This window comes from Gopherus flavomarginatus, chromosome 5 (genome assembly GCF_025201925.1).
Source record: "Gopherus flavomarginatus isolate rGopFla2 chromosome 5, rGopFla2.mat.asm, whole genome shotgun sequence".
Lineage (NCBI taxonomy): Eukaryota > Metazoa > Chordata > Testudines > Testudinidae > Gopherus > Gopherus flavomarginatus.
Genome location: NC_066621.1, coordinates 115,401,469 through 115,414,234, shown reverse-complemented (window position 1 = coordinate 115,414,234; position 12,766 = coordinate 115,401,469).

The following is a 12,766-nucleotide window of genomic DNA, read 5'->3' as shown; positions in this document are numbered from 1 at the left end:
GTGGTTGTCCTGAGCACAACTCCAGTTATGGCTAAATTAATTGCCAAGGGCCTAAATAAATAAATAAAACAGAAGTCAAACTATAATGCATGTATATTTTTTCCCTTTAAAGCAGAAATTATACTTGTGTACACATTCCATATCTAGAAAACTGCACAAGGTGAAAAACAGTTTCACTAGATTGCTGGCTTGATTATGGATTTTACATTTGTAATGATCCGTGGAGAGCTTTAAAAACCTTTCCAGAAGTGTTTTTTTATTTTAATGCAGAGCTTCCTTTTGGTGTCGTTTCATGCTTTGTACTAATTTATTTAAGGCCTGGTATACTAGTTAGCTAGAAATGGAAATAAATTGCATTGCTCTACTTATAGCTCTATGTTTTTCAGAGTTCTGAAGTGCTGTTTTCAAGCTGCGTCTATGCAACTCAGACTTGCCCTGTTTCTTTCACAGTTAAGAATTCTCAATGTTTGGCTGCCTGCTTAAAACACTGTACTTTAAGTTATCACGTAATAGAATGTCACGAACTATGAGATGTCACCATGAATTGTAATTAAACATGATCAGACTGTGGAAACAATTTAGTAAACAAATCCAGGAAAGGTAGAAGAAAAGATGAAACCTGAAATGTTGTTCATATGCTCAAATACCACTGTTTGCCTAATATGAATTTATTCCAATCTTATGTCAACAACATTATACAGGTAATACTGCAGCGCTTTGTCTGTTAGATCCATGACATATTTTAAATATCAGAAGTACATATTTTTTTACAATTCTAAAATGACTGTCGTTATTGATAACTCATAGCCCCACAGTTTAGAAGCTATGCTCTAGCAGCCCTCTCCTATAAATTTTCAGTAGTTCTGTGGTCTTTGGAAGCCTGGGTGAGGCATTGCTAATATTATTAAGCATTATAAACAAACATAATTTGTGGTAATTATTTTGTAATTTAGAGTACTTTATTGCAGTCACAGATTTTAGTAGTCTCTTAACATTGCATATTATAGCAGATTGCACATTCTAATTAAAGGAACAAGATGCCTTTTCAACTGTAGTGGGTAATTTAAATATTACTCTGAATGTTTTCTTTTATGTTATGCATTAGTAGCCATATTACCCTCTCCTTCAGTTCTTGATGGAAACCGGAGCCATATGTGGATCTAGGGCTGTAAGGAAATTAAAATTAAGGACAGGTCAGAATCAAAATCTCTGGCACCCACACTCACCAACTTATGTGAATAGTGTTAGGGCTGGTCTCTGCTAGAAAGTTACGTTGTCATTACTACATCTCTCAGGGATATGAAAAATCCACACCCCTGAGAAATGTCACTATGCTGACCTAATCCCAGGTGTAGGCAGTGCTAGGCTGACAGAAGAATTCTTCCATTGACCTAGCTAATGCCTCTCAGGGAGGTGGATTAACTACAGCAATGGGAGAAGGGAGAGCCTTTCCAGGCCCTGTAGTGAGCACTGCAGCTGTGCCACTATGGCAGTTTAAGTATAGACCCAGCCTTAGCTATGCTGAATACCTGTGCTTTGAAGTCTTTCCTATGTGTGAGTATCTGAGGCAAATGCTGTTCTGACAAATTTGTGATCAAAGTAGCTCAGAAGCAGTTTTTAGTGATGTGAAATCACTTTAGGGTATTGCTCTGAGCCTAAGGACTTGGAGTAGTGTATAAAATAAGAACACCAATTGTCAAGTGCTAGGAAGTGCTTGAGGTAGTCAAATATTCACCATTTTTGTGACTTCAAAATACCTCTGTGCTTGGAAGTATTGTCAGTGCTAAGTGACAGAGGTGTGATAAGAATTATGTCTTTTTAAATCAAGAAGTTGTCACACCAGGAACCAATTTCATGCATGTATTTTATAAGCTTTACATTCTGCTTTATTGGGATACTTCTGAGATTCCTTGCTGGATAGTTGGGACAGCTGGAGCCTGATCTGGTAGCTGGCTAACTCTCAGTCAGTGATAATTATAAGAGAAAAGCTCAAGTGCTGAAATCAATGTTGCATCATATTGTGTTATGCAGTTGCCAAGATTTTTGACATCTAAACATTTCAGGTACCATTAGCCTCATGGGGCTTGGGGCACCATATGTTGGTATGTTGTTGCTGATGCAGCTCTGAGATAGTTCAGCACATATCTCTACAAAGGTTGCCTTTCCCATCTTGAAATTTGCCACTGCTGGCCATCCACTAATCCCTGCTGGTTTCCTGAGCCCAGAAATGGTGCTGTATGATGCAAAGCTGCTTCAGGAGCCAGTCCTGTTCTATCAGCTTCTCAAGGTCCTCCTCTTTTTCCTCATACTTGTCCTGCTTCCTCCAAGACTGAAGCTCCTGCTGCTAGAGGAGGAGCTGCTGTTACATCATCCACTTGGCAGTGTAGCAGCCAGAGCCAAATTCATCTTTTTTTTTTTCATTTTTGTTGCTCTCCTCTGGAATCTCCAATTTGTCCACATCTTTCCTAAAGTGTGGTACCCAGAATTGGACACAGTACTCCAGCTGAGGCCTCACCAATGCTGAGTAGATCAGGACATTTACCTCCCATGTCTTACATACAACAGACACCAGGCGCTTAATAGGGTAGTGTCCATGCAGCAGGAGCCAGTCCTGATTGATCTTGATAGGAAATGGTTAACTAAGAAACATCTGTGCAGCAAGAGCCAGATGTGCTTGGGTTAATAGATCACTAGTGCAGCTGTGCTGGCCAAGCCAGGATTAATATTAATGCCTCCATACTGTGGAATCATCGAGTTTAACTGGCCAGTAGAGGGGCCCAGAAGTGTATGTTTTCCTAGGGCCCAGTGATGAGTTAATCTGTCCCTAACTGCTCTAATTAATCTCCAATCAAAAAGATTAACCGTGGGTGGGGTAGAAATCTTCATTGTTAATAGAACAAAGGACCCACAGTGAATCAAAACAAAGAAAGAGAAGGTTTTAAAATCCACTGTTCAAAATATCCAGAGACAAGGAAATAAAAGCTCCTTGCCAGAGTATCTGTATACAAATCACTAGGGTCAAGGTTAGTTATGCAACATATTTGGCAACTGTCTTTCAGAATGTTTGCGAATTGTATTAATCTTTTTTTATATCTCTTAGTATATTTATTCTCTACCACTTTACTGCATATAATTATTGCTGAGAACTCATATTTACAATAAACTGCTGTTGAAATTACTGACAACAAATTATAGGTCTATTGTTCCAGCTACAACAGTGAACTCCAGTTTCAAATTGACATCTGCATAAAGCATTTCTTAGTTTGAAACACTTCAAATTCTAGAGAGCTTCAAGGTCTAAAAAACATGACTTATGAAGAAAGTTTGAAAAAATGAGGCTTGCTTAATCTGGAGAAGGGAAGACTTGGGGTGGAGGGCATGACATGAAAACAGTTTTCAAGTACATAAAAGTTGTTACAAGGAGGAAGGTGAAAGAATTCTCTCATTAACCTCTGAGGATAGGACAAGAAGCAATGGGCTTAAACTGCGGCAAGGGAGGTTCAGGTACGACATTAGGAAAAACCTCCTAAGGGTTAGGGTAGTTAAGCACTGGAACAAATTGCCTAGGAAGGTTGCAGAATCTCCAGCACCGGAGGTTTTTAAGAACAAATTAGACAAACACTTGTCAGAATGGTCTAGTTATTTCCTAGTCCTAGATGACTTATTGAGGTCCCTTCCAGTCCTACACTTCTATGATTTTATTTTCAGGATCCCCAAGTTAAGATGCATGGAGACATATTGTGCCATTAATTTCAAAGATTTCAAAAAACAATGGAGGGAGAGTTCTACTTAAAAGTACTTGCATAAGAATACCGAGGGTTATTTCCTCAAAGTGCTTTTTTGATATATATTAAACTAAAAGTGGGGGTTATCCAAAAGCAGATATCTCGAAATGCTAATGTTAGAGAATGTAGAATATAGAACATATTATGCACATATAAATCCATTCAAATTTATACTGCAAGGACCAATAAGGTATGTTGGAGATATAATGGACTGTAATTTAAATAAATGAAAGCATTAATTTGCCTAGGCTGCAATCACAACATTGTGCAGCAGCATCCAAATTTAGAAAATGGTTTCAAAGGCTTTGATGCCTATAATGGAAATTTATTGCATTTAGTTGTTACAAAAGTCTAATGCTTTAGGATTTAAAATTCCTGTTGTTTCAAAACCATCATGCTGTGTATTCTGCTCTCCCACTTATCTATACCCCTGGCTAGATTATCTCTATCTTCAGTTTAGCTTTGTGCGGTGAAACATAGTGAAAGAGAAACACTTTCCTGTTTAATTCATAAAGAATAAATAAATAAAACTACTATATTGACATTTTCCCTTTGTCATCAAGAACCCCGAAATAATCAGTGTGATCACTCTTTCAGCCTTAGTACTGCCTCCATTTGTATGTCACCTACCACTCAACTATTGAAATGGGAAGCAGAAAAGGAGGAGTAGGGAGAGGGAAGTTCAGTTAATTAAGGATTAGCTTTCAGTGACCTTGATCAGTCTGGTGAGGATTATAGCCTTAGATTGTAACTCCAGCCACAGGAAAGGAGAGCAGAGGCTGCTTGATCAATATACCTGATGAGCAAATGGGCCTGGAGAGGGTGAGAATAGGGTGGAGCTTTATTTCTGAACTGGCCATCCTAACTGGATGGGCGCACAGGAAGCCACACCCCAAAAAAGACTGAAGAAAGTTTATCCTCTACCACAGACCAAAGGAGAAGCAGAAGGAAGAGGTGTGACTTTGAGTCAGAATATGTTCTCTGATCTGCACCTGGGAAGGTGTATCTACACACTGCCCCTTTGATCAGGGCAGATTATGAAATTAATCTAGCTCCAGGAAACTGGTTATATATAAAGAATTACAAATATACTGTTATTATCTATTATAATATTATAGATGCAATAGTATTTTTAATAAAAGTCTTATATTGAAATGGTTATTTCCAAATACTTATTTTGAAGATGAAAGGAAATCACTTCTTAACAAATTCAAAGGTCTTTTTTTTTTTTTAATTGATTACATACACCCTTACCAATTCTCTACTAGGGTACATGAGTTTGAGGCATAAACCACAGAATAGTCAAACTGTTTACAATCAGAGAATATTAATTTTAAGAAACACATATAAACTCAGAGGTAACCAGTAAGGGGCTTATTACATGCCATTTATTTTCCTATTCACAGAACCCTCACAAAACAATCTGTAGTGAAACAGACCGCTAACAGTTTATTTACACCCATATTCTGCCACCTTTACTCATGCTGAGTAGTGCCTTATTCCATGGAAATTATGGACAATTTCATGAATTTTCCTGTTGTTGTTGTTTTTTTACCGTGTAATATCTGACTTTTTAAAATGGTAGCTATTGCATCTCAAAAGCTACCTCTCTTTCCATGGCAGATGCTTTCCACAGCAAAATTATAGCTGATAGGGTCAAGGTTGGAACTCACATACACCTGTAGAAAAAAATGGAGAGTTTTGTCTTTGACTAAATAAATTCAAAGTCTAGGATGTTGCAAAAATAGTCATTTATTGACAAAAAAACAAACTAAAATATTTTAACAAGCCAGTATTAGTCCACAGATGAATTTCAAGGACCAGAGGAGGCACACAAGCATACCAGGTTCCCAAGAGTGGCCTTGCTTGTCCCTAAGCTACCCCTTTGGTGGGCAGTCCAGACAGAGCCAGAGTATCCACAGCTGCACATGCTGCTACTCACCCAGCCTGCTCATGCTCCACCTGTCCTCTGCACATTGCCAGCCAGGGATTCCCTGCAGAACTGGGCTCTGTTGTGCTCACTCTCTGTATATTCTCCTCTAATCCACAGACCCTGAAGTTGGGCCTGCATTTGTTCCTCACTGACTTGCATGCAGGCATTCCATGCCTTCACCCCACACTAGTATTTAGATCAGGAACATGAATTATGCTCTGAGTGGAAGAATGTACCTAAGCCTTAGAGGGTATAGAAAGTTTTCCACTAGTTTCATGTCAGACAGCTTGGGTGTAAACTCCAGTGAAAAACCCCATTGTAATAATGATATATATGCATATGGACTAGAACAGTCAGGAAAATAACTTGTAGGTAGCAGCAAATAATTTACCCAGCTGGAAAGGTGTTGGTTTTATTAACCGCTATGGCTGAGGTCACTCTGGGAGCCTATCTTCTTTGATAAATATGTTTAACTATTTTAATGAGACTATCTAATGCAATGTGTCAAATTTAGCAATGATAATTTGAAAGCACAGCAGCTATTAAGGCACATTACTGCCAGATTCTGAAGGATTTTGATCTCTTAGATTAGTTGGTGTGGAAATGGAAAAAGGAGTGTAATGAAGACAAATGTAAAATATTAAGTCTGAGGTCAATAAAGCTAATAGACAGTATGTATTTAATGGAACAATTATGCACTGCATTGACCAGGGATGGGATTCAGAGGTTATGGTAGAAATATCCTTAATGCCATCAGTTCAATGTATATCTATAATTAAAAAGGCACACAGTATACTGGGATATTGGACTATTACTGGCTTCCTTCAGGAGTTTTATTTAATTTGATTCTTGGTGAGTCTTTTCCCATGTAATGTTTGGCCTGTTTTTGAATGTTTAGAATGACTTATGAATAAATGCACGCTTTCTCTGAAGAAACTTTTCATTTGTATTTGTTCTTGATATAGCATTCAAATATAAATATATAGATTCTTAAGTCCAAATCTTCAGGTGGTGTAAAGGTACGGTAGTTCCCTTGAAGTCAATAATGCTATGCCAGTTTATATGGATAGAAAGCTCGCTAGATCGTCAGGCTCAATGGGTAGTGATCAATGGCTCCATGTCTAGTTGGCAGCCGGTTTCAAGCGGAGTGCCCCAAGGGTCAATCCTGGGGCCGGTTTTGTTCAATATCTTCATTAATGATCTGGAGGATGGCGTGGACTGCACTCTCAGCAAGTTTGCAGATGACACTAAACTGGGAGGAGTGATAGATACGCTGGAGGGTAAGGATAGGATACAGAGGGACCTAGACAAATTAGAAGATTGGACCAAAAGAAACCTGATGAAGTTCAACAAGGATAAGTGCAGAGTCCTCCACTTAGGACAGAAGAATCCCATTCACTGTTACAGACTAGGGACCGAATGGCTAGGAAGTAGTTCTGCAGAAAAGGACCTAGGGGTTACAGTGGACGAGAAGCTGGATATAAGTCTACAGTGTGCCCTTGTTGCCAAGAAGGCTAAGGGCATTTTGGGCTGTATAAGTAGGGGCATTGCCAGCATATCGAGGGACGTGATCATTCCCCTCTATTCAACATTGATGAGGCCTCATCTGGAGTACTGTGTCCAGTTTTGGGTCCCACACTACAAGAAGGATGTGGAAAAATTGGAAAGAGTCCAGCAGAGGGCAACAGAAATTATTAGGGGGCTGGAGCACATGATTTATGAGGAGAAGCTGAGGGAACTGGGATTGTTTAGTCTGCAGAAGAGAAGGATGAGGGGGGATTTGATAGCAGGCTTCAACTACCTGAAGGAGGGTTCCAAAGAGGATGGATCTAGACTGTTCTCAGTGGTACCAGGTGACAGAACAAGGAGTAATGGTCTCAAGTTGCAGTGGGAGAGGTTTAGGTTGGATATTAGGAAAAACTTTTTCACTAGGAGGGTGGTGAAGCACTGGAATGGGTTACTTAAGGAGGTGGTGGAATTTCCTTCCTTAGAGGCTTTTAAGGTCAGGCTTGACAAAGCCCTGGCTGGGATGATTTAGTTGGGAATTGGTCCTGCTTTGAGCTGAGGGTTGGACTAGATGACCTCCTCAGCTCCCTTCCAACCCTGATATTCTATGATATCATTTGAAAATATTGGCCCTGCATTATTATGCCAGCCAAGACTCTACTACAGTGGTATTCAGACCTCAGTGGTTCAGGAGCCAAATTAGTGATCAACATCACCCCAAACAGTCACAGTAGTGTGAATTGATTGTTTCATTTACTAAATATTCATATTTACGAAGTATGACGGGAAATACTTACTCTTTGTGTGTAATACATGTGTGTGTGTGTGTGTGTGTGTAAGTATTATTATATCAACTACAATTGGTTAATAACATAGTAAAACATCCTCATTGGTTAATAACTTAGATTGGTTAATAATTAAATCAGAGTGTTTTAATATCATGCGCTGCAAAGAGCCGCAGGAGACACATTAAAGAGCCACTTGTGATTCGTGAGCCACAATCTGAGTATCACTGCTCTACTATATGTGCAAACTTAGGCACCTCATCCTTCAACATATAGATTGCATTAACTTTATTCACCATTGACCTTACATTTAAACAGCATTAAACAGGAGTCCAGAAACAATCTGTGTTCTTAAGGAAAATATTATAAGACAAAGCCAATAGAACCAAGATGAATTATCTCAATTGACACCTACTCCTAAAGACAGGCAGGGGAAGACATGGAAAAGGACAGTCTATCTTGGTAAAGATCTTGACTAGTTCTTCTTGAACATCTATAGCCCCAGCACACGGAAATACATTATAGCTTTATTAACTAATCCACAATAGTAAAAGGGCCACAGCTACTTTAATAAGGACATTCTGGGCAAGCTACTGCATCCATCTTAAACGATATATCCACCTCTAAACACATCACCAAATATCTCCCTTAAGAAATTGTGAGAAATTACACCTGCAAAATAATCTGAAGTGCAGCTGCTTTTGTTACACAATTCCAGATCCACTACACAGAGACCAGGTATCTGAATGTATTATTATCATTTGCTTCAGTCTTTGATTTTTGCATTATTAAAAAAAAACAAAAAACCTGTGCCTGTTATCTTAGAAACTATTTGCAGACTCTTTAATGTGAAGATAAAGCAAAAAACAAATGGCTGAAAGAAACAATAGGAGTTGCCTTTCCAGTTTCCCGATGGGAACTTTGAAATGGATAAAGAGGAGACAGCCCCTCAGACAATCCATTCCTAGTTTTACTTAGTGCATGCTAGGATAGGTCTGAGGGTGTTTAAGTGAGTGCTGTGTGGTGCAGACATAATCCATGAAACTCATATACTACAGTAATAAAGCTCAGTGTTTAAGTAACCTAGGTAACAAACATAGGAACTTCCCTTAAACATATACAATAGGCAGGGGTGGCTCTATGTTTTTTGCCACCCCAAGCATGGCAGGCAGGCGGCTTCGGTGGCGCGCCTGCAGGCTGTCCGCTGGTCACACAGGTTTGGCGGCATGCCTGAGGGTAGTCCGGCGGACCTCCCACAGGCACACCACCAAAAGCCGCCTGCCTGCTGCCCTAACAGCGACCAGCAGGCCGCCCCCGGCAGCTTGCCGCCCCAGGCACGCGCTTGCTGCACTGGTGCCTGGAGCTGCCCTTGACAATAGGGCAGGCTATGAGTGCTTTATTCTCCTATATATCAATCCAATTCCATCTCAGAGAGCAGAATGTTCTGCTAGAGGCTATTTCAAATAACCTTACAACACACTTGACCTGCTTCAGAAGAGAGAAACACTCTATAGCAGTCTGAGCTCTGTCTTGGTACCTGATTAGATTTTTTTAGTAATGGATGGGAATTTGCCCTATCTGAGAGATGACCTCTGCTCCATACTACACTGCAACAGTTGTGCTCACATCTATGGTCCATAGGCATATAGAACACATGGTTCATATGGTCTCTCAAGACATGCAACATCACTAGTAGCACTGGCAGAGATAAGAGTACAGAGCCTGTCAGTCCCTGCTTCTCTCTTGCCTCCGCTGGACCAGTAGAAACCATGCCAGGTCATCAGGGCCAGTGCTACCATTAAGGCAAACGAGGTGGTTGCCTAGGGCACCAAGATTTGGGAGTGCCAAAAAGCGGTGCCCCCAATTTTTTTTTTACATCAGTTCCTCCCCGAGCGCACGGTCACTGTTCCACTTCTCCTGCCTCCCAGGCTTGCAGAACCAATCAGCTATTTGGCGCTGCAAGCCTGGGAGGAGAATTAGAGCAGGGCTGCATGCTCGGGGAGGATGCAAAGCAGAGGTGAGCTGGGATGGAAAGGTGCTGCATGGCTCCCGGTGGGGGGGCCTCAGGACAGGAGGGGGCTGCTGCGGGGTGGGGGCACCTCAGGGTGAAGTGGGGGGACCTGCGCAGGGCTGGAGGGCGGGGGCACAAGGTGGAAGTTTCGCCTAGGGCGCAAAACTTCCTTGCACTGGCCCTGCAGGTCATGAGACCACAGCAGCTCACACCACCCTCAGGCCACGTGAGAAGAAGCAGGGGTTTTTCAGGGATGGCAGCCTCCTGGTTCTCTCCACTCTGACATCAGCAGCTCTTATCTCATCTGTAATGGTTTCAAACTCTTTCGCTGACACATTGCCACTAACCATCTGTATTCCAGCTTTATTCAGTTTACCGTTTTCCCACTGCCAAATCTATCTAACAGTGGAATCTGCAGCTGTCCTCTTTTCCTTCCATCCTCCCTCTCCTTTTCCCCCTCAACTCAGTTCTGCACCAATACATAATGGTAAACCACGGCTTTTATTAAAATGTGTAATTAAAAATAAAATCACATCTAAAGCCTCTATCCAAACAAAAGGCCAAGACACCTACATAACAAAGCTACACAACCACATCATCTTTCCATTCTACCCCTTGTCTTCCTTTCCCTTAACCTTCTGTTGTCCATTATCTCTCACCATGTTATAGGTCTAAACCTAGGCCCCCATTAGCCAAGAGAACCACATGGGCAGATGTCTGTATCTGCATGGAGTCAATGACTACAGTGAGGCTCCACCCAGACCCAGGGGGATGGCCACACCATTCCCTTTGCAGGATCAGGCCCCTAGACTGGAAGGTCTTTGAGGCAGGGCCTGCATTTGTTTCTTGGTCCTGAAAACACTTTAATTGCTGTACAAAATAATACATTCAATAATAATGATTGATACTCATCTGCTGCATGTCAGCAATTTTGATATATGCTTATGTGGAATCTACAACCCTTTCTCGGGGGAATTAAAGACTATTTCTGTTTTTAAGGGGGCTTTTGAACCAAGAAAAATTAATGGTTGTTTTTCCACAAATAAGGAAAGGTTCAGGTCCCTGGAACAAGTTTATCAGGAGCAATGGCTGATCTTACTACTGTTTTGCACCTCAAATTCCTATTGCAGCCAATGGGAATTTTAAACATGAATCAATTACAGGATAACATTCTAAGACATTTGTTTTGGAGCATAAACAGGAGGCCAGGCTGTCAGTCAGCCTATGCAAGTGCACTATTTCCTTAGATGTACCAATAGTATCTGATTTAGGGTTCCACTTTAGCCTCCTTGTTCTGGCAAAATTCCGTTTGATTTCAATAGAAGTTTTATCTGAAGGAGAAAGTCCTCCTATCTGTGTAGCGCCAGGTAGCTGGGGTTGGTTCTGGTGGTCCTGCAGACAGATGACTCCTCCCCCTCAACTCCACTCAGTTTTGCTCTCATAAGATGTCCTGCCAAATTGTGTGGACCAGAAAAGCTCAGACGTGCCAAACTTCTGAATGCTGTCCACACTGAGCTCCTAGACTCAGCGTGAGCAATCACAAGAGCTAACCTCCTGTGTTTTTCTGTGCAGTGAACCAAGCGCAGATGGGGAATGAAGTGGGAGTGGATATCCTATGCACGCCATGTTTGCTTTCTATTTTACTGTAAAGAACAGCACACACGCTTTTATTAGTAGGACATTAAATGCCTGAGAACAGGCAAAACACCTACTCTTGTAGATGTCCCCCAAGATCCTAATGTTCACCAGCACACGCTTATGGTACGACTACTGTTGGGCAGCATTTTGTACCTTCTGTACAGCTCTCAATCCATACAGATATTTTGCAAGAGAAATGATTACATATGCAAGAAAGTACAAAAATCAAATCAGGTGGACATCACCAGAAACTACCAGCAACTTCTTAATTATAGTCATAATTATGCATTTTCATGAACACCAGATTTATGCTGTTAGTTTTTATACTATATCTGATTTAGGGCTCCACTTTAGCCTCCTTGTTCTGGCAAAATTCCATTCAATGAAGAAAAAATTGGTTCTGTTAGACACTGTGTTGGCTGCAATGTCTTCATGAAAATGAAATGACAGCACACAAATGAAGTCTCACAGTCTCACACCCTCAATAGCAATTAAACGTGTGTGTTACCAAGTAGTCTGAGCACTGTCTTAAAGATTCTATTTCTGTAATATCTTCTTTTTTTTGCATAGTGAGTTGAGACAGATTATTGATGGAGGCTCTGCTAATGATTTCCCTGTTTCTTTATTCACTTCACTAAATCAGCAGTATTTGCCAGAATGTGCTAGGTACAAGGTTGAGCTGTAGAGACACAGCTGTTCACATTTGCATTTGGATGTACCGCATCCAGGGACAGACGATGTTACATGAAAGTTGTCTCTTCTGATAAACAACCAAGACAAATAACTGTTCCTATGTGATACTCCATATCAACGGTGATAAAATCATAATGTACAATATGTTACATGAAGATAGGAAGCATATTATATAGGAAAAAGAGTGGTCTTGTGGTTGAGGCAATAAACTAGTACTCAGGAAGTCTGGGTTAAATTCCTGGCTCTGGCACAAATTTCCTGTGTGATGTTGAGCAAGTAGATTAATCTTTCCATGTCTCATTATCCCATCAATAAAATGGGAATAGTAATACTTCCATTCTCCCATCATTTGTCCATAATGTCTACCTAGCCCACCAACACTTTGGTTCAGGGACCACCTCTTACTATGCATACA